Below are 23,102 nucleotides of genomic sequence, written 5' to 3'. Positions count from 1 at the left end.
GGGCATACCCCTCTGTGGCAGACACAGACTCAAGAGAATCTCCTGTTAAACACCAGTGAGGACTTCATACAGGTCAGGGGTAAACCACAGCAAACTTCCTCCCCATATGAGGACAGCGGTGCCCCCTGATGGCCTAAGATGATACAACCTGAGAGTCAGAGAAGGCAGCTGAGAGGGAGGTGGCAAACTCTGCTCTGTCTGCTTCTCTTACTCTTTCAAGTCCAATCAAGCTCAGTACCTGGCCCCTCGATAACTCCTACATGCATCTGAGCCCAGTTACCTTTGTATCCCACTTCTTTCGCATGGGATGTCACCGGCCACAGGAGGTGGACCAGACCCTCCCCTTAGGACCATTTTGCTTGTTTCTAGGTAGTTTTGGCAGAGGGTTGGTGCTCCTGAGGTAGCTCTTTGCCTTGCCTGAGTAGACATTAGACGTTGAGTAAAATCAATTGCAGGAGGGCAAGTGGGTGAAAAGAAAATGGGATCAAGGGAAGACAGAATGACTTCCCACAACGTTGAAGGTCACAATACCCATGATGGAGAGAGCTCAGTAGGATTGATTGCACTGAGAGGAAAACACGAAGTGGGATCCTGAGTTTGAGATTCAGGGAGGTGACTTGGCAAGAAACCTAACCCCAGGTCTTCTCCCAAGAGTGTGGCAGGATCTCAAATGGGGCACACCATGTTCTTCACTGTACCCCCTACATGATCCACTGGGAATCCTCACCTCTGAGCCATGTGACTTCTGGTGGCAAAATCTGCCTCATGCACAGAGAGATGGTTGGCGGGGTGTATTCTTCTGGAAAGAGTTGGATTTGGAGAACAGACAAGTCAGAACCGAGTGGTCCTTGCAAGATTGACATGGCACTGTACTCAGGTAATGACTGGAAGTCCTATGGATCAAGATGCTCCCACAAAGCTAGGGCACAAAGTTTGTATTATTGTTCATAGCACAGCACAGACATTCTGAAGAGCAAAGGGTGGTGACAACTTGGCTAAGGGAGGTCAGGCATCTGTGATGGAGCAGAGCCGTGTAAATTGGATATGTTAGGCAGTGACAATATTCTATGTGATACCATGGCTTCAGTGTCAGTGCCTAAACCTGTATGTGCTCCATTAAGTCAGTTTCCACAGTAATGTCTTTGGTGTGAGATAACAGTGAAATGGTACTAATCCCTGACCTGTTCTTAAATCCATCAGCTGGACCTGTGGACCAAGTAGACTGAATCCTCATCTCCTGGGAAAAGTGTGGGAAGCCCTAGGCACATTCCAGTTATCCTCATCCTTCCTGCAGGAAGCAGACCTCTGACCTTCATGGAGTTGCACCTTGTCCTCGTTCATTGTGCCTTGTACTGTCAGGACCAGAGGGACCCAGGGCCAGTGCTTCAGGAGTAACCACTCTCATTTAACACCATCCTCTACCCGTGTGCCCACATGGTAACACGTGACGTAGACATGCTAAGCATGATGGCTGCCAGAGCAGGCAAAAGGACCACTTGCAAAAATAGTTAAAAACCAATAGAGCTAAACAAATACATTTAAACACACTAATATTTATTCCCAAACCCATACTTTCAGGTCAAAGAAACATAATAATTTCCTTTCAGAATGCCAACTAGGGAGAAAGATGAAACATCCGGAAATAGTACATGATAAAGAGAGAAGCACCTGACCTGGAGGTTCTGTGACACATGAAAGGTCATGCTCTGTGGTGCTGAGTCTCTGACTGAATCTTATGGGAGAAGAGTGATGGGTACATTGGCCATAGTGACACCTAAAGCACTTCTAATCCCTTCCATCAAAAATGACCCTTCTTCCACATCCAATAAAAATTAAACAGGTGTCCAATGGTGTTACTTGAGAAATGCAGGGACCATGTCTCCCATCTGAGACCCCAAATACCCAGGGAACAGTGTGCTTCTTATTCCAGCAAGGTCTCATCAGAGAGACCCTGAGCACCCAACAGCTTGTCCTGGTTCTCCTGGTAATAGTCCCTCTTATGAAATAGTGACTACCTTCTTAAAAGGAAATGGTTGTCCACCTTTGAGGAGAAACACTAGAAGGGCCAGTGGGGGCTCCCACAGACCTATGAACATCGAAAAAACATGCAACCTATGGGCCCTGCTGTTACAGTCAGGAGCCACAACCAATCTCAGATGCCACGGTGGAGGGTCAGCAGAGCCATTACTCTCTGGTTCGTACTGGTGTCCAGCATAGCTACATTGCTCGCCCCCCGCCCCCTCACACACACACACACACACACACACACACACACACAAAAAAAAACAAAAAAAAAAAAAACAAAAAAAAACACACACACCCTACAGGCAGGCTCACCCCTCTGACCAGCTTTACACAGATGTGGGGCTGGGACTCAGGATCTTCTCCGTGTCTTCATTAGCAGGGACCCTTTCCCACTGCGCTGTGACACAACTGGAGAGGGTCTACATGGGTCACTGTTGCAGCTTGGACGATTAAAGCATGATGGTCAACAAAGCAATACTTGGGAAAATGTCACCAAGTGACTTAAATGGAGAAAATCATAGCAAAGACTTAACTTCCAGGTAGGGTGATCATCCATGTCATTTCTAAGAGCTGACATCTGCAGGGCTGGAAGTCAGAGATGGCTTACAGCCTTTGGATCATGAGGTCACACACCAGGGCTTGTGGCACCTTGGCCCAGCTTCCTTCAACAGTCCTGAACTTCTTGGCCTGATAGTTATGTGTACTTGTACTGTTTGATGCACTTTAACTGGGATTATCACTGGAAATGTGTTGCAGCATCACGGAAATCTTTGGGGTCCCCTGAGGAATGGGGCCACCTACCACAGATTCTGCAAGATCCAAGCAGCCATGGTCTGCATTTAGAAGCATCCTTTAGATAACTGAGTGCAGAGGTGATTCTGAGAGGACACAGAACCTTTCATACAAAACCCAGCCTCAAAACTTCCTAGGTTCTGGGAAGTATTGGGAGCATAAAAAGACAGAAAATCAAATTGGAAGGAGGGGAGAAAGGAAGAGAAGGAAATAATTTTTTTTCCTTTATTCTCATTCCCACTTCATTTGTGGAGAACTGAATCCAGGTGGTCTGCACAGGTATGAGAGTGTTATGCCCAGAGCTCGGGGTCCCCAATAATCCACCACCAGGAAGCCTCCTCCGATGCAAAAGCAACGAGTCTTTATTGATCAATTCTAGAATTGGCTCCCAGCCTCTATCCGGCACAGCGGTGAGGCGAGAGAGAGTGTCCCAGGAGAACAAAGGTTATATAGGGCTAGCTATTTGGGGTGGGCTTTAGGGGTGGCGTGAGTTACAGAGATTGGTCAGGGTTTTACAGCATAAGGGTCAGGAAGTGACCATCATATTCTGAAGGTTGGTGCCGTCCTCCATTGTAGGCTTATTAGGACCGTTGCTACATTTCTGGAGCTTCATTGGTCCACTCAGGTGGGTGGTTGGGAGAGTTAGGACAATACCAGCATTCTTGTGGTCACTCTCGGGGGGGGGGGGGGAGCGGCTTGGGCTGAAGGCCCAGCCTTGCAAGACAAGATAGAGGAGAGGGAGAAGAGTATGTCCCTGCTTCGTCCGTGAAGAGGGAGTAGGGTGCATTGCTGCTTAGTTCTTTCAAGTTCCGTTCTGTCCCTTCATTCCCCCCTTGTCTTGGAACTCACGGCTCAATCATGAGACGGACTGCATTTCTACCTCTCCCTCTGTCGCTAGAGGCCGGTATTGAGCTTGTAAGACCATTCATTGAACTACCCCTATGCGTTCCTTGACAAATTGAACTAGCATGTTAATAATGCAGGGGCCAAAAGTTAGCAACATTAGGAGGATTACAAGGGGCCCGACGAGGGCAGAAATGAGAGTGGTTAACCATGGGGACCAATTAAACAGGGATTCATACCAAGACTGAGACCGCTCTTTTTCCAACTTCCGCTTCTGCAATCCTTCCCTTTTGAGGGCCATAGACTCTTTAACAACACCTGAGTGGTCAACATAAAAACAACATTCCTCTCCCAAAGCTGCACATAAGCCCCCCTGATGCAGGAATAGCAAGTCTAGTCCTCTTCTGTTTTGGAGCACTACCTCAGATAAGGAGGTGAGAGAATCCTGTAAATGGGTAATAGATTTTTCCATTCTTTCTATGTCTAGGTCAATGGCTGCTCTTAGGGCTCCATAATTCTTGTCTTGTATGACAAGTGAGGATATTCCAGTCCCTGCTCCCACTAGTCCCAATCCCAAGAGGGCGGCCATAGTTAAGGCTGTGATGGGCTCTCTTTTATTTCGGGGATTGGCAGCGCCGAATTTGTTAAGGACCTCTTTCTCTGAATGGTATATTAACTTGGGAATTAACTGCACGAGCACGCAAAAGCCCTCCTTCTGGGAATTAAGGACCAGGGAGTGGACACAAGGAGCGAGGCCACTGGAGCAGGCCCACCATGCATTCTTGGGAGGCAAAGGGTATACTGCCTCTTCAGGGATAGTCAGAGTTTCGTTGCAGAGATGCAACTGCTCAGGGGGTACATTGCCTACGCAGGCCCCCTGTCCCATTACTGCCTGGAGGGTTAGCCTTGCAACAGTTTGCTGCCACCTGCAGGAGCTGACAATCGTGGCGGTTGTATAATTACCCTTAACCGCGATACCCTCATAATACGGTGGCTCAACGTCTAGACAGAGCCAGCAAGATTTGGTCAGGTCAGGCCTGGAAGCGTTTAAAACATAATAAGCTCCTATAACCATGCTTATAAGTGGGTCTACTTCAGGCGGGGGGGTATGACTCAGAATCAGGTTCTTCGTGGTAGGTGCGAGTAGGGTGTTAGGCAGTGATGCCAGGGCCCATGCTCCTTCAGTTGTAGATACCCGGGGAGTGGTCAGCTGAGGTTGAGGAGCTAGTACTTTGTTGGGCCCCATTCCCACAGGGGAATGATAGTGAAGGGGGGTATTTTGAACCCGGAGAGTGAACAACATCCCAGGGTCCGCCCTACGCAAAGCCCCCCTGCAAGAATAGATTCGGAATCCCCAAGTCTTTCCGGTGTCCCATCCTGTAGCCTTTCTACCCTCTTTTGTGAAGGGAATGCTCACGGGGTTGCAGTAGACACGGCCACTCTGGGGACACGGTGGAGCAGCCGGTCACCCAACGGTGATTAGGTCACCCTTCTTGGGGGCCTTCCACCAGATGTGTCCGGTTGACACACATGACCAGGAAGCACAGAAGTAGTCTCCAGCACTTCCACAAGGGTCATTTCCCCGGGACTGAGCTTGTGAGTGTCCGGGGAAGACATAAAAATAGAGGGTTCTCCTTGGTTTTGAGTCCTCAAAAGCCTGGCGTATTGCCGCACCCAGGCAGTAATCGCTGGTGTCGAGTGGGTTGGGAAGGAGAGTTAGGAGGTCTACTCGCAGTTCAGGGAACCAGGTGTCTTTGGGATGGATTTGAGAAGTCTGATTAAGGATCACCCCTGAGTTAGTGTCTATGATCTGCCAGGTGATATTATAAGGAGTGTGCAGGCTCCCGGTGGCAGGAGTGTTCACGAGTAAAGTTACCAACATCAGGTAGGTCGAGTGCACCGCAGCTTGAGCTTGAGCAGGTTGCGCTGGTCTTGGTCGATGCTCCATTGTGTGATGAAGTCTTCCTGGATTGCAGAGGGGTCAGCTGGGCTAACGTGGGAGTGATGGACCCAAGTCGCGATGCCGTCTACCTTGAGAGCGGTGGGTGTAGTCAGCACAACGATGTAGGGGCCTTTCCAGCGTGGTTTGAGGATCTCCCGGCAGTGTCTTCTGATGAACACCCAGTCACCTGGCTTGTACTGATGAGGTGTCGGGGTGGGGCCAGCCTCGTAGATGGCGTGGAGGCGCGGCCAAATGTCCTCATGCACCCTCTGCAATTCTCTTAGGAAAGAAGATATCTCCTGATTTTCAAACTCAATAAGAAGTTCAGCTTTTAGATTAGGGATGATAGGAGGGGGCCTACCAAACATGATCTCGTAAGGGGTGAGTCCCAGGGTGTAAGGAGAGTTCCTCACCTGGTAAAGGGCATATGGAAGGAGAGCCACCCAATCCCCGCCAGTCTCCATGGTTAATTTGGTAAGGGTCTCTTTTAGAGTTCTATTTATTCTTTCTACCTGCCCTGAACTCTGGGGCCTGTAAGCACAATGCAATTTCCAATCCGCCCCTATGACTTTGGCTACTGCCTGTGTTACCTGCGAAATAAAGGCTGGCCCGTTGTCGGAGCCTATCATAGCAGGAAAACCATACCTGGGTAAGATGTCTTCCAGCAGCTTCTTGGCCACCGTCTGGGCCGTCTCATGCTTAGTTGGGTATGCCTCTACCCAGCCAGAAAAGGTATCTATGAATACTAAAAGATATTTATAACTATACTTCCCTGGTTTGACTTCAGTGAAATCAACCTCCCAGTTTGCTCCTGGTTTGATGCCTCTGAGCCTGGTTCCTTGTCCACCTGACCCAGCTCTTGCATTTGTGAGTTGGCAGGTCTTACAGGAGGTTATAATTTGATTGATTTTGGAGTCTTGTTGGTGGATCTTGATTTTGGCATGCTGAATTAAGTCCTTTAACTTCCAGGCTCCCAAGTGGGTGGACCGATGCATGCGTTCTAAATCTGTGACCCCAAGCCAGTCCGGTAGTATGAGTTTCCCATCTGAGGTGTACCACCATCCTTTCACTTCCTTAGCGAGGGGGAGTTTTCTGATCTGCTGCAGCTCTTCCTGAGAGTATTTAGGCTGATCTGGTAGAACTGGGTCCCCGGGGTCTGGTAGTTGTATGGCCATTGCAGGGACCGGGGTGAAGGCCGCTGCCTTGGCTGCCTGATCAGCTTTTTGGTTACCTTTTGCTACTGGGTCATCTGCCTTCTGGTGCCCTTGACAGTGGATAATGGCTAGCTTCGTGGGAAGCCATAGGGCCCCAAGCAGGTCGAGAATCTCCTGTTTGTTTTTCACTGTTCGTCCTTCTGCTGTCAACAGCCCTCTTTCCTGGTAAATCGCCCCGTGAACATGAGCCGCAGCAAATGCATAACGGCTGTCTGTGTAAATGTTGAGCCGCTTCCCCGCCCCCAGTGTCAGTGCCTTGGTGAGAGCAATGAGTTCTGCTCGCTGGGCTGATGTCCCAGGGGGCAGTGCTTCTGCCCACACAGTGTCTGTGTCGGTGACCACCGCTGCACCCGCGTACCTGCATCCGTCCCGCACGAAGCTACTTCCATCCGTGAACCAGGTGGCCTCTGCATCAGGGAGGGGCCGGTCGGTCAAGTCCTTCCGAAGTCCATGTACCTGCTCCAGGATCCCCGCACAGTCGTGCAGCGGGGCATCTAGGTCGGGGTCAGGCAGCAGGGTAGTGGGGTTGAGAGCCTCGCTGGGATGGAACCGCACTCTAGGAGGGTTGAGCAATAAGCTCTGATAGTGGGTCATGCGTGCATTGCTCATCCATCGGTCAGCAGGCTGTTTTAGGACTCCCTCAATGGCATGGGGGGTTGTTATCCAGATTTCCTGTCCCAGGGTCAATTTGTCAGCATCCTTGACTAAGAGCACGGTTGCTGCAATGATTCTTAGGCACGGTGGCCAGCCGGCGGCTACGGGGTCCAGCTTTTTGGACAAATACGCTACTGGGCGGCTCCAGGGGCCTAAAGCCTGAGTTAAAACCCCTTTTGCTATTCCCTTTCGCTCATCTACAAAGAGGCTGAAGGGTTTTGTAATGTCTGGCAGGCCCAGGGCTGGAGCAGCCAAAAGAGCTCTCTTTATCTGATTAAAGGCAATTTCCTCTGTCTCAGTCCATTCAAAGGCCTTTCCCTCTTTGGTAGCTTCATATAGGGGCCTGGCGATCTCTGCAAAACTTGGGATCCAGAGGCGGCAATAGCCAGCTGATCCTAGGAATTCCCTTACTTCCCTCCGGGTGGTGGGAATAGGGATTTTCAGGACTGTCTCCTTCCTAGCGTCCGACAACCGCCGCTGTCCGCCCTCCAGTATGTACCCCAGGTAACTCACCCTTTCTTGGCATATCTGAGCTTTCTTCGCAGAGGCCCGGTACCCTAAGGTCCCTAGGGTGGTCAACAAGTCTTTGGTCCCCTGCTCACAGTCCTCGGCAGTGTCTGCAGCAACCAGGATGTCATCTACATACTGAAGGAGGGTGAGACTAGGGTGTTCTCTCCTGTACTCACCGAGATCCTCGTGCAGTGCCTGGTCAAAGATGGTGGGCGAATTCTTGAACCCTTGGGGTAACCGCGTCCAGGTTAATTGTCCACTGTAGCCGCCCTCTGGATCGTGCCATTCGAAGGCGAACAGGGGTTGGCTTTGAGGCGCGAGCGGCAGGCTGAAAAAAGCATCCTTCAAATCCAATACAGTGTACCACACTCTAGTGGGTGTTAAAGAGCTTAGGAGAGTGTACGGGTTAGGAACGGTTGGGTGTATATCCATAACTCTTTTATTTACTTCTCGGAGGTCCTGGACTGGTCGGTAGTCATTCGTGTGGGGCTTTCTGACTGGCAGGAGGGGGGTGTTCCAGGCAGATTGGCATGGAACCAGTATCCCTAGGCTTCGCAGTCTTCGGATATGAGGCTGAATCCCCTTCCGGGCCTCCTGGGGCATTGGATACTGTTTGACTCTTATCGGACTTTCCCCTGGTTTTAACTCTACCAGGGTTGGGGCTCTGTGAGCGGCCAGTCCTACTCCCCCCATCTCTGCCCAGGCGGTGGGGAATTCTTGTAGCCATCTGTCCATATTGTTCTCTCCTGGGGGCGCCCCCTGGTGGAGGCGATATTCATCCTCCAGTCTCAGAGTCAGAACCTGGATGGGATGGCCTTTGCCATCAGTGACCTGGGGCCCCCCTTGTCTGAAAGTTATTTGGGCTCCGATCTTGGTCAGCAAGTCCCGTCCTAATAGGGGGTAGGGGCACTCCGGTATTACCATGAAGGAATGGGATACCCGGCCCGTTCCTAGATCTACTGTTCTTCGGGTAGTCCATGAATACTGGCTTATGCCAGTTGCCCCTTGCACCCAGGACTTCTTGCTGGCTAGCTTCCCTTGAGGTGTGCGTAGGACCGAATGTTGTGCCCCAGTGTCGACAAGGAAGTTAATAGGCGTCCCCTCCAGTCTAAGAGTTACCCTGGGCTCGGGGAGGGGGTCCGAACCCCGACTCCCCTAATCACTCAGTCCTCCCAGCTCCAAGACTTCCACCTGATCTGTCTTGGTTCCTTTTTTACCGGCCTTCTTTGTTCATTCCCGGGCCCAGTGTCCTATCTCTTTGCAGTAAGCACACTGGTTTCGTTGCAGCTTCTTCTTCCCGCCCCGGGCGGTCCCTTTACCTCCCTCTTTGTCAGTGGCAAGCTGGCGAAGGTGGCGGGTCCGCTCCTCAGGGTTCTCCGTGGTGGTGGCCAGCAGAATCTTGGCCAGGTTTCGGGTCTGCTTGTCACTGGCAGCCAACATGGCATGGGCTTGCCTATCCTCAGGAGATTCTCGGTTGTTATACACTTTTTCAGCCACCTCCAACAAGTCCTGAAAACTCTTTTCCCCTAATCTATCTATCCTCTGCAGTTTCTTTCTAATGTCTGTGGCTGACTGGTTTATAAAGCTCATAACCACAGCCGCCTTATTTTCAGGAGCTTCTGGATCCATGGGGGTATAGGTGCAATATGCCTCCATGATCCATTCTAGAAAGGCAGCTGGAGATTCATCTCTTTCCTGTTGTACGTTCCCTACCTTGGCCAAATTGTTAGGCTTCCTAGCAGCCATACAAAGACCCCCCCATCAAAGTCTGACGGTAGATTTTGAGCCTCTCCTTACCTTCAGCCGTGTTGAAGTCCCATTCAGGCCTGGTTAAAGGGAAAGAGACATCTATCTGGGCCTGGTTGGTAGTTGGATTCCCATCTACGCCGGGAACCACCTTCTTCTTTTCTGCATCCTGCAAGGCAAGTATGGGTGCCGGCTCCGGAGGGCGTGGAGCCAGGAAGGGCTTGAGCCAGGAGGAAGGGTCCTCCACGAGGTCCTGCCAAGTAATAATGTAAGGGAGTTGATTGGGATGACCCCCCTTCGGCCGAGCTACGACTTCCCTGACCCGGCGAATGGTGGGGAGGTCGAACGTCCCCTCCGGCGGCCACCCGGCATTGAGGGCCGGCCACTCCCTGGAACAGAAAGTCCGCCATTGACCCTTCTTCACTTCTGCACTGAGGTTGTTATCCCTTCCCTTAACCTCTTTAAAATGATCAACCATAATGCTTAAAGGAGTAGTTTGAGTCTGTCCCATAGCGTCCGTCCAGTGAGTCCACAAAATCAAACAAAAGAACACAGACACCAAACAAACAAAGACACCTAAGAACAGCCTTCCGACCCCGCAGAAGAAAAACTGAAAAAAAAAAAAACACAAAAAACCAAAAAAAACAGATGGGGGCTTTTACACCCCGCCAGATGGAGGTGCAAGGCATCCGTTGCCTCCCCCTTCCCGAGACCTGCCAGTGCGTCCACTTAGATCTTTATCAGGCCAGATTGCAGAAGCGAGCTCGCATAAGACAGAACAGATAACACATAGACACCGCGGACAGCAGACTCTGGGAGTTGGGTCCCTCGTGGGTTTTTCTTGGGGATCCCGGACGCACCCCCAAAATGTTATGCCCAGAGCTCGGGGTCCCCAATAATCCACCACCAGGAAGCCTCCTCCGATGCAAAAGCAACGAGTCTTTATTGATCAATTCTAGAATTGGCTCCCAGCCTCTATCCGGCACAGCGGTGAGGCGAGAGAGAGTGTCCCAGGAGAACAAAGGTTATATAGGGCTAGCTATTTGGGGTGGGCTTTAGGGGTGGCGTGAGTTACAGAGATTGGTCAGGGTTTTACAGCATAAGGGTCAGGAAGTGACCATCATATTCTGAAGGTTGGTGCCGTCCTCCACTGTAGGCTTATTAGGACCGTCGCTACATTTATGGAGCTTCATTGGTCCACTCAGGTGGGTGGTTGGGAGAGTTAGGACAATACCAGCATTCTTGTGGTCACTCTCACGGGGGAGCGGCTTGGGCTGAGGGCCCAGCCTTGCAAGACAAGATAGAGGAGAGGGAGAAGAGTATGTCCCTGCTTCGTCCGTGAAGAGGGAGTAGGGTGCATTGCTGCTTAGTTCTGCTTAGTTCTTTCAAGTTCCGTTCTGTCCCTTCAAGAGGCTAAGGGATTTAAAGTGGGGATTTCCCAGACGATTGTGGGAAACCTACTCAATAAGCATGTGAGGGGCCTCCTTGTGGCTGTTACAATGAAAGGTTGAATGAGTGGTCATCTGGAAGCACAAAACACAAGTAAAGACAACCAGCCAGTAACGGAGAGTTTGCTTTGGGATTGTGTGTGAGAGAGAACACTATCTGAAGAAAACAACTGTGCTCTCAATGCTTTGTGAGAGGAGGAAGGACAGAGAGAGGATGAATTTTCCTCAGAGCCATGTTGCATGAGCAACTGCTCGGGGTTGTGAAGCATCTTCAGAGCAAGGAGGGAGCCTGTGAGCCCAGGGCAGGTGTTGGTCTCATGTTCCCACAAACAAGCACCACTGTGGATTGTCGAGTGAGACTCCCTCCACGTTCTGCGTGGAGTAGGGTTCGGTATATTAAAGAGGAGCCGCACAGCAAATGAGAGAAAAAGACGCGAGATAATTTTGCAATATTGGGGGACCAGGCGGCAAGTCCCGAAGGACTTCCTCTTTGGTCAGGCCGCTCCAATCTTTTATTGATCTGGAGTAGCCCTTAGGGTAAGGAGGTTTCAATGACACACAGATCAGCAGAAAATTTCCAGGAATAGACAAAGTATCTGATTAGCCCATCAATAGATTTCTGGGAGTATCTGATTAACAATAATCAAGAAGGATCTACATAAGTATCTAAGGAATTAAGGGAACTAGGGTGGGGATGCTTCAACTATTATTACCTAAATTAACTGAGTGGTTCCTAGATTAACTGGGTGGTGCACAGCCCTGACCTCTGCTAGGACTTTCAAGCCCTGACCTTTACTAGGACTTTCAAGGGCTACTAGCTTTTGGGGGGTCTCTGTCTAAACTCAGCTAGTGAAGACAATGAATGGACTCCGGCAGTGGGTAGTGCCATGGCTCATGTGAAGGACAACAGTACTAATCATCCCCATGATGTAATGGCAGCCCAGGCCTGGGCAGTGTAGCTCTTTTTCCACATTTTTATCAAGAGAATAAATAAGGGATCAGTGATGGCCATTTTTGGATTTTATAAACCAGCAGTTTAGGGCCATGCCTGGTCATTCTTTTTACTAGGAGACATGTTCATAACAACTAAAATCATCGCTGTGTCTGGCACAGGTGGAGGAGACTGCCTGTCCCAGAGCCCTGGACACTGAGTGAGGCTGAGTCAGGGCAGACTGGGCCAAGGGCCCTGAAAACAGCAAAAGCACTCACTGGTGGGTGCAGTGCTGGGGACCTGGTGAGCCTGAAGAGGAGGCAAAGAATCAGGCCAAGGTGAACCCACGGTCCCTTCCACAGAGGCCTCACCTGGGCCCTGAGTGAGGCCGGTGAGCAGGAGCAGAGGCCAGGTCATGGTGGAGCTACAGCAACAATGCTGCCTTCTGACACCCCAAGCCTGAGCCTGGCTCCACACACTTCTCTTATCCTCTCCCCTGCCTCAGAGGAGGGAGGGGCCTCCATGCAAATCTGCTTCTTTCTCCTGCCTCAACACATTCCACTCCATACTGACCTGGAGTCTACATACACCTGCAACCCTGGAAAGAAGAGCTTTCCCAAGAATGAAGCTCTTGCCCTGGCTGGGTGGCTTAGTGGGTCACAGCATCATCCTGGTATGGCAAGGTTGGGTGTTTGATGCCTGGCCAGTGCACATACAGGAATTCATAATGAGTGCTTAGGAAATCAGAACAAAACCTCCACGTCCTTCTCTCTCCTACCCTCTCTCCCTAAATTCAATCAGTAAATGCTTTCAAAACAGTCAAACTCTTTCATATACTCTAAGTAAGGTCAGACAGAGCCCAGGACAGCATGCAGTAATGGAGCCAGTCAAGGGATACCTACCTTTTCTCTTCGGGGAGTCCTGGTGTCTCATGGATGAGCTATCCCAGGACTTCCCTTTGTGTGGTGTGGGCAAAGGTAAAGACAGCTTGACTGAGGCAGGTTCGGGCACTCCATTTCCTGGGTGTCAATGGCAGAGCTGGGGTCTGCATATTGCCCTCCATTCCTTCTTATTCCCCTTAGTGAGGATGGCTCCTCTGCATGGCTCCATCCTCTGTCTTTGCAGTGGTTTTATTCTGAAGCAGAGCCCTTGAATGTATTAGCTCTTTTAAGAGATGATGTATCGAGCACAACAGTTTGGGGACCTCATGGGCTTGCAGGGAAGCAGCACTTCAAACTTCATCCCAGGACAGCATAAATCCCAGCAAGTACCTTCCCCACATCCAGGCTCTTGTGCCCCTAGGGTCCTAAGACTATACATCCCCCTGGGGTCCCAAGACTGCATTCCTCAGGGAAGGCAGCTGAGGGGGAAGGGGCAATTCCCAGATTACTTCCTTCCCATCTTCTGTCCCTTCCAGCTCAGCACCAGGTTCCTTGACCCCTTCTATTTCCCGGTGAGCCCATTGCCCTTTGTCCATCAACTTCCTCTAGACTGGAAGGTGTTGCCTGCCACACCAGGTGGCCCAGATGCTATTATCAGGGCTTATTATTATGCCCCACCATAGACTAGGCACCATGGTGCTGCTTGTGAGGCAGCTCTTGGCTCAAGGCTGAGGACACATTACCTAAAAACACCAAATAGCAAGGTTGGATGAGAAACATGGTGCCAGGTGAAGACACACTGACTTCTCAAATTGTGAGGAGAAAAATATTGTACAAAGAAGCAAAGCCCCTGTGAGATTGCGAAGACCCAGAGTCTTAGAATAGCAGAAGTCAAGGTGAGAGATGCGCTGGTTCCTTGTGGAGTTTCAGGGAGAGTCTGTTTCCTGGCTCCTCCAGTTGCTAGGTCGCCAGCATTCCATGGCTGTAGCAACATGACTCCAGTCTCTGCTCTGTGGTCCCATCTCCTGCTCATCTTCTGTCCCCAACTCTGCATGCACACATTCGTAATCCACTGTATTAGTCAGGGTTCTTCAGAGCAGCAGGAGGATATGAGGACTTGGCTGGTGTGATTACAAAGACTGAGAAACCCCAAGATCTGCAAGCTGGGGGGCCCAGGAAAGCTGTTGGTCTAATTTGGCCTGAGACTAAGGACCTGAGAACCGGAGGAGCTGATGGTTTAAGATCCAGTGTGAGGACAGAGGCCTGTGAGATGGGATGTGCTGTCCCAACCCTACAGTGATTCATGAATATAGGGGTGAGTTCCTCCTTTTGTTCTAGTCAGGTTCTCAGTGCATTGATGCTGTGCACATAGGGAGGGTGATATCATTTTAGGGTCCACCACTTCAAATGCTAATCTTCTCTTGAAACTAGCTCAGAGACACACCCAGAAATCCTGTTTAGGTTGGGCTGCTCTCCTGTCCTGTGGGCTGTGAAACCAAGGCATACAATTAACAATCCCAGTCCCCATCTCAAAGCCTTCATCCCATCTGCAAACTCCCTTTTGCCTTATTAGGTAACATTCCCAGATCCCAGGGATTAACACCAGGATATCTTTGTGGGCTCATTACCTAGGCTCTGGAACCAGCCTTCCAGTCCTGCACAGTGACACACACACACACACACACACACACACACACACACACACACACACACACACATAAACACACACACACACATACACGGCTCTGAGAGGCTGTTCTCAGGATGTTTTGCACAGTGGCACATGGAGGTGTTCCAGACACAGGAGCTACCCCAAACCAACTTTTAAACAGCGTTTAAATTGACCTGGCTGTCCTTTTCTTGAAATACTTTTAATATTAATGGAAACCTGAGAGTCTGTTCCCACTGCTTAGGACTGCACACAAAGTAAGGGAAGGACCTAGAAATATCCATCAGTATAACCTTGCTCACAGTCTAGCTTCTGTAGCCTTCACTAGTGCTTCCCATTGAATTATGCCTTACCATAAACCAAAGAGGACATTTTCCTCCTACAATCAAAGACATTTTAGGACGTCGCTTATGAATTCCCACACTGGTTCCCACGTGGTTCTTTGTTTAAGGAATTCCTTCACTCCCATCACGGGCAGGAAGATGCTTTCCGTGTGGAGCCTGGGTGACATCCATTGGCACCTCTCAACTTTCTGCCCTTTCCTTCCTTGATGTCTAAGGAGGCACTGGGCCCAGCACCTACCTGGCATTACAGAATTGAAGGACAGGTGATCAGGGTGTGACTCCACCTGAGAGAGGAGAGGCTCCCCCTGGTCCCTGTGAGGCTCTGCTCCAGGAGGGGCAAGGAGATTCCTCAAGCTGGGACTGATGGCTATACTCTGAGTTTGGGAAAATACGGAAGAGAGAAGAACCGGGTACACAAGGCTCCAGAAGCACAAGCCCAAGTTTGTTCAGAAGTTCTTCATAGACTCCACATTCATGACACCTGTGGGTGGATGAATTTCTTCATGCTTTCATCCAGGCAAATTAGGTGAATGCAGTTAGGAGGAAGTTGCTCACCAGACAAAGCCCCATGCTATCTTTTGATAGATGGGGCAAAGGAGCCAATTGGGAAATATTTCATCAAGATGGAAAGGACACTGTGCCAAGCTTGGTACGAGGGCAGCGCGTAGGGCCTTGGGGGGGTCAGTTCTGTACAGTGCACAGGATTTGTCCCTCCAACTCTCCCCCAGCTCAGTCCTCATGAAATATTGACTGATTGTTGTGTCAAAGGAGAAAGAGAGCCTACAGGAAGTTCTCATCTGTGGTGTCTCTTGTGGTACGCTTCTTTTTCAAGGGGCCACCAAACTGGAGTAGGTTCCTCGTGTCCATGATGAGAGGTGAGAGGAGTTCAGAGAGAACTCCAGCCATGGAGACATAAATGTCCCTGGACACAGGGAAACAGGAATTCAGTGAGCAGGAATCCTGGGAGCTCAGGCAGGTTTGCTCTCATTTCCCCCAGTTGCTTGAGGCACTGTGGTAAGTGACACAAATGGGATATGAAACAATGACATCAGCCCCCTTCCAGGCTGGAGCCTAGAGATGATCACAGAGGCTGGAGTGCCGAACCGGTAGCCAGAGGAATGGTCTGAGATCCCTGAAGGCTACAAACTGACAGGATCCATCAGAAGTTGAGAGGCAGTGGCCCTGCCTTATTGGGGCTAGGCCACCTCATTATAACCCGCACTCCTCCCCACCCAGTGTCACTGGCTCTTCTGGAGCTTCTGCTTCAGAGACCTGAATGCTGATGGAGGTTGAGTCATGAAGAGAGAGTTCATGAACTTGAAAATGAAGACAAAGCACAGACAGATTGCAAGTCCAGGACCATGGCTCCAGTTGAGCCTCAATGAAATAACTGGTACCCAAGAAACAAACTATGCCTGTGCAGTGATCAAGGGTGGTGAGGAGCACAGGGACCCAGACATGCTAGAGGCTCTCAGAGTGCCTCCTGAGCCCAGAGCTGGACAGGGCAGCCTACCCCTGGGGTTATTGGTCTCAGCAGGCTGTCCTGTGTTGGCGGTGGAGGTGGGAAGGTGTTCATGCCTATTCATTCAGAGGCCTTCTCTGAGCCTGGACTGTCTTCACTGTCCCCCCTCACTTCAGACCCCTAAAGGTGGGACCTCAAAGAGTGTCCTGCCTCCTTGGGACCTGGCCAAGAGGGTGTGTCTGGTATATATGTTTAAAAATAAATCTGGGAGGGGCTCCCCATGGAGACAAGGCCCCTGAGCAGAGTTATTCAGGGCGAAGAGCTGAGACCACAGGACCCAATAAGTGTGAGCCAAGGTTTGTTCCAAAGTTCCACAACTGTCTAAACCAGTGTTCTCAACATTCCTAATGATGCGACCATTTAATAAATTTCCTCATATTGTGGTGACCCCCCACCATAAGATTATTTTCGTTGCTACTACATAACTGTAAGTTTGCTACTGTTATGAATAGTAATGTACATATCTGATATGCAGGATGTAGTTCCATTGTTCCTGACCCAGAGGTTGACAACAGCTGGTAAACAAACATTCATGATACCTGCGCATGATTCACTTTCTCATCTATGGGTGCAAATCAAATATAAGGAGCAGTTTAGGGAGCCCGGAGCCTCACCCCACACCCCCGACACACACCCCACTTGGAGGTTTGCAGAGCCCAGAGACCTCTGCTCAGCACAAAACTTAGTGAGCCCTGGACTGAGGTTGGGGACACTGGGGCACAAACAAAGGTTCCCTGCTGTGTCCCTAATTGTGGCTGCAGCTGCCACACAGCCAAACAGAGCTGCAGCATCTACCCTTGCAGTGTCTTCCCTTGACCAGTGCTTGCAGCATCTCCCCTGGGACCAGTTTCACCAACAGCAGCCTTCCCCACCCCTGGAAACAAGGTACTCAGCCTTGTAGTACCTCCTGTGCTGCACATAGCAGATGGTCAGGGCCTCCCTGTCCAGTACGGTAGCCACCAACCCCATGTGATGATTAAGCCCTTGAAATATATGCAGTGCACTTGAGGAGCTGAGTTTTTATTTTAATCTATCAAGGTAACATATACTTTGGTTATTGTTTAGAACACCTTGAGTGTGTCAATGAATCTATTTTATCAAATGTTAGGGAATGCAAATACACACTCAGCATTCCTGATTTAAAAAGATACAATTTAGCACTCAATCCTTAGTGAGATGGCCTGTGAGAGACATCAAACTAAGAAGACTTTGTGCAAAACTTGAAGGTAAAATACCTCATTAACATTTTTTCCTTTTTTTTTGTTGCTTAAAGTATTACAGAGTGTATTACATATGTCTAATTTTTTCCCCCCACCCTTGACAATCCCCTGGCCTCCCCTACCCCCCAGTGTCTTATGTCCATTGGTTTTGCTTGTATGCATGCATACAAGTCCTTTATTTGTGGCTGCTTGGTTCTTCTAGGCCAGGCGAATAGACAAATTAACACACAGAGATAAACAGGAGAACATCAGGGGTTAGTACATGTGCAAGAAGGTTTCACATAGAATTGACGTAGCCATAAAATTACAAACTCATTGAAGCAACATTGGGTATATGACATTTTTAAAGTTTTTAAAGCAAGTTTTTTATTGCTATCAGAGAGGAAGGAGTGGGAAAGAGAGGTAGGAACATTAACGATGAGAGAGAATCATTGACCCTCAGCCTTCCGTGGGCACCACCCTGGGGATCCAGCCTGAAAACTGTCATGTGCCCTGATAGGAAAATGAATGCTGATGCCTGGCTCATAGGTCCATGCTCAACTACTGAGCCAGGCCGATTGGACTATGTTCTATATATTTTGAACAAAGGAGAACGGGGGGACGTTACTTTTCAGAAGTGAGAATGGGCAATTTGCAGGTAGTTGAGGAAGAACAGAACACACGTGTCAGGAAAATTAAGAAACCATGAGACACGGGTTATCTAGCCAACTGACACCAGTCTGAACCCTCTTAGCCAACGGTTAAGAAATAAAGGAAACCAAGTTTCTGCCACCCTGAAGCTTCTTTTGGGGATATTGATTTTCAGCTGTTTATTAAGTAGCCAAAGTGTCAGAGAGCACCTTTGGGCACCCCAGCACCCTCCTGGCCAAAAGAGAGAGAGGGAGAGACCTTCTTCAGAAGATTGTTGCCTTTGCCTGATTGGAGTGAAACATGGTAAACAACAGGGCTTCAGCAGATGTCTATTAGCTAGATACCCCTCCTCCCCTGTCACCATCAATCAGGAGTGTGGGAGCGGTTCCCAGACATTGTTGGTCCCAGGAGGCAGGGTTATAAATTCCAGTGGCTGCTGTGTCCAGTGCTGGAATTGGTGGCAGTTCAGCTCACCCAGCACACCTCGTAGGCCCACAGCTGGACAGGGCAGAGGCTGGGTCCAGGATTGCTGGGCCCAGGGCCTGGAGAAGAGGGGGAAATGCAGAGGAGAAGAGGGGGATGACTCAGGTGAACCTGGAGGGGAGGGAGAGGCGTCAGTGCAGGCACCCACATGAACTTGCCTTGGGAACGGTCTCGTGTGTCCTGACGAGAAAGAAGGGAGTAGAGCCCAGGCCATGGGGGAGACCCCGCCAGGACAAATAATTGCCAAATGCATCTAGGAAAGAGGTGGGAGAGCTAGGCTGAATATCTAGTTCCAATCTACACTAATAAAAGAGAAACATGGTAATTGGCGTACGACCGCTACCCTTCCCATTTGCTAATCAGCGAGATATGCAAATTAACTGGCAGCCAACATGGCCGCCGGCAGGCAGGCAGTTGATGGGAACAGGGAGGCTTGCTTGCCCCAGCATGAGGATGCAAAGGTTCCCCATCTGCAGCTGGGGGGCTCTGAGCTCCTGAAGCAACAACTCCAAAAGATACAATGTTTTAATTATAGAGGCTAAAGGATGGCGGTTAATTTGCATACTCAGGCTGCAAGCTGAGCAAAGCCATACACCCCTGAAGCAGCAGGGCAGAGAGGCCTCAGGGCCCCGGGAACAGTGGAGCAGACAGGCCTCCTGGCCGGGGATAAGTGGAGCCAAGAGGCGTTAGGACCCCGGGATCAGCGGAGCTGAGAGGCCTCAGGACCCCAGGATGAGCGGAGCCCCGAGGCCTCAGGACCCGGGGATCAGCGGAGCCGAGAGGCCTCCCTGTCCAGGTTATCAGCAGAGCTGAGAGGCCTCCCAGCCCCTGGGATCAGCGGAGCCGCGAGGCCTCAGGACCCCGGGATCAGCGGAGCGAGAGGGGTCCTGGCCCCAGGGTCAGCGGAGCAAGGAGACCTCCCGGCACCGGGATCAGCGTGACAGGGGGAGCGACCAAACCCCTGATCACCCTGCAGCTCTGTGCATGACAGGGGGCGGCGCCCCAACTCCCCAATAGGCCCTGCTCTGTGCATGACAGGAGGCAGCACCCCAACTCCACAGTCGGCCCTGCTCTGAGCCTGACCAGGGTCTGCACCTAGGGATTGGGCCTGCCCTCTGCCACCCGGCAGCAGGCCTAAGCCAGCAGGTCATTATCTCCCAAGGGGTCCCAGACAGCAAGAGGGCACAGGCCGGCCTGAGGGATCCCCCTCACCCCTAAGTGAACAAATTTTTGTGCACCGGGCCTCTAGTATAAAATAATAGAGTTGGTTCTTGTTTGTTTGTTTGTTTGTTTCTGCTTTTTATCTGCTCTGCTCTAGGTGACAATCCCAGATTCACTGGGGCTGAGAGCAGTCGCCTCATTTGTCCACATTCCTCCATCTATGTAGCTGGAAACCTTAAACTCTGCTCATTCATAGGCATGGGGAACGTCTGGAGGAATGGCAGGGTAGGGACACACAAGAAGCCAGCCTCACCACCCTGCTGTTACGCTCCGCCGACACGACCTCCCCACAGCCTATGTTGAAGAGATGCAGGGCCACCTGCATGACAGGGACGCAGTGTCCTCTGCCCACTCTCCCTCTCAGATAAGGTCTCACAGTTTGCAGAGTCTGAATATTCCCCAAGTCTGAGTGGGGAAGAGAAAGGCAGCACAATGTGTCTGAGGCTGCCTGTCACTCCTTGAGCCAAGTTAAGCAGAGAGAGGGTTGAACCACACAATGAGTATTTATCCAAGGATGCTGTCAGTATGGGGAGAGCAGTCGCTCACCCTGGAAATTCGGCTCTCAGCCTCTTGGGGAGAAGATAGCTACCTGTAGCTGCCAGCTGCAAGTGTCACATGCAAAGGGGAGGGGAGGGCCTACTATCTGCCCTTCAGGAGCTCAAAGGCTGACCACAAGGTGGCTAATCTCCCAAGACTTTAGGAACAGCTCAGCCCCTTCCTGGGATGAGATTGGAATGGTCAGCCTTCCTGAGGAAGACCCCAGGAGGGGGTCAGGGTGCAGGCACAGCTGCCAAATCAAAGCCGGTCCTGTGCCTGGTCTCTTCCCAAAATGCAATTCTTTTCTGAGTAGTGGGCCATGGAGGCAGCCTATGTTTTCAGTAGAGCCTGTTTCATCCTCCAGTGTCCCAGGGCCTCGTATTTATAGTTTGTAAGTAATGATTAAACAACTGCGGCTCTATTCTTATTACATGCCCTTCCTCACTAAGAGAAGCTGATTTCCAAGGACGCCCAGGAGATGCCTCAGGCCAGCTTGGATGACAGGGCTGGGCCTCAGCTTTGCTCTTCCCCTCTCCCTCTCTCCTCACAAGCCTGACTTTTGTCTCCTAAAGAGACTATGGAAAAGCAGGCAGCAAACCCTGTCAGACTGAGCGTGCCAGGCCCCCTGTGCCCCCTGGACGCGCCACCTGAGAGGAGAACCCTGGGTTAAGGTTCAGCTAAGGGGCAGCTCTGCCAGAGCCTGAGCACCAGGCTGTGGCTGGTGCCTCCCCACCTCCCCTCAGCTTTGTTGGCCTGCTCCTCCTCAGGAGCCCCCTGCCCACTGGTTCTGCTTTCAGGCCCAGGTGTGACTTCGCCAAAGGGATTTGTTGGTGAGAGGAGAACCCCTTCCTGAGGCGGGAGGAAGGCAGGGAGGCTGCCATCACCTGAAGGCTTAGGGGAGGTGAGCAGAGCAAAGGCTGGATTCCAGGCTTGTCAAAGAGCTCTGGTGACCCATACCCCAGGGGTAGACTGAGTAGGGCACCTGTGGAGAGAGACAATGTAATTGCATCTGGCCAGCTCTCCTCTGCCCCGGGGGTTACTAAAATGTCCCCATCCAGACAGTAGGGACAGTGGGCTAGCCAAGGGCAGGGCGCTCTTTTCTAGACAGAGGGCTGCGGTGGGGTGGGAGTGGGGCGCCAAGCCTGGCCCAGGGAACAAGGTAGGTAAGTGGCAGCCACAACCACAGAGGGAAAGGGGTCCCCAGAAACACAGACCAGGGGTGGCGAGTGGGAGGTTAGCTGGGGGTCGCGGCCTCCTGTTTCTCCCTCCACTTCCGCGACCGCCCCCAACCTCATGCCTGGAAGAACAGGGTCCCCCTGACAGTCCCCCACCCTCTGCCACCCCTTGCAGCCTGGTGGGTGTGGCACAGGCGCCCCTGTCCCCACCTTCTCTGGGCCTGTTAAAACACGCCCCCCCTCCTGCCCCCTGATCTTGGTTTGTTCCTGATCTCGTGATCCCGCGAGATTTCGCCCTGGCAGGAACCAGGGCGCAGTCCCAGGAAGCTTGCCAGGCGCAGCCCCCCACCTCTTCCTTTCCACCAGCCTCCCTGCTGTGCAGGAGTCCACGTGGTGAGGAGCACGGCCTGTGGAAAAGGTAAGCGCACACTCTGGGTTCTTGCTGTCTCAGGGGGTGAACTTGCTGTCTCCAGGGGTGAACTTGGTCTAGTCACTGGCAACGCGCAGCCCCTCCCCAGTCGGCTTTTTCCATCTGAAAATGAGTTCCCACCTGGTTGGAGTGAAGGCCTGAGGTCCAAACCTGGCTCGCTGGCGTGAGGCCTTCCGCTTGCTGCGCCAGAGTGGGAGCTCGCTGAGGGGACTTACACGCAACAATTCATGGAACTCTGGCGTCGGCCTTTATTGTGTGACCTCAGCTGGCCGAGTTTCCAGTTGACCAAGGGGACCCCCACAAGCCCCGGCGCCAACTCCCCCGGGATCTGGGTCCTCAAGTCTGTGGGCTCTCAGGCCAGCCCAGCCCTGCTCAGGGCGTGGGGACAGAGAGGGGGCCGAAAAGAGGCTGCTGGATGGTGGGAACTTTCCGGGAGGGAGAGGTCGCTTTCCGCAGAGCACCAGGGCCGTCACTCATCATTGTCCTCTGGTTCAGCTGGTGAGAAAGCGGTGGTCAGGCTGGGAGATAAGAGGTGACTTCCACTGAGAGCGGCAGAGCCCTCTCCTGGTGTGAGTGTGCGGGTGCCTGAGTGTGCGTGAGTGTGAGTGTGTGAATTCTCACCTGATGATATGTTCCTGGGTTCCTTTTCATTCCTATTACTGATTAAGGTATTACATATGTGTTCTTATCCCCCACTCCCCCCACACCCCCACCCCCACCCGGCAAGCATGCCCTCACGCTCACCCCCTGGTGTCTGCGTCCATTGGCTAGGCTTATAGGCATGCATACAAGTCCTTTGGTTGATCTCTCCCCCTTAGCCCCACCCTCCCCTACCTTCCCTCTGAGGGTGATGGTCTGATCCATGCTTCTCTGTCTCTGGATCTG

Source organism: Myotis nattereri (genome assembly GCF_964212035.1).
Source record: "Myotis nattereri genome assembly, chromosome: Y".
Classification (NCBI taxonomy): Eukaryota; Metazoa; Chordata; class Mammalia; order Chiroptera; family Vespertilionidae; genus Myotis; species Myotis nattereri.
This window is presented reverse-complemented; position numbering follows the sequence as displayed.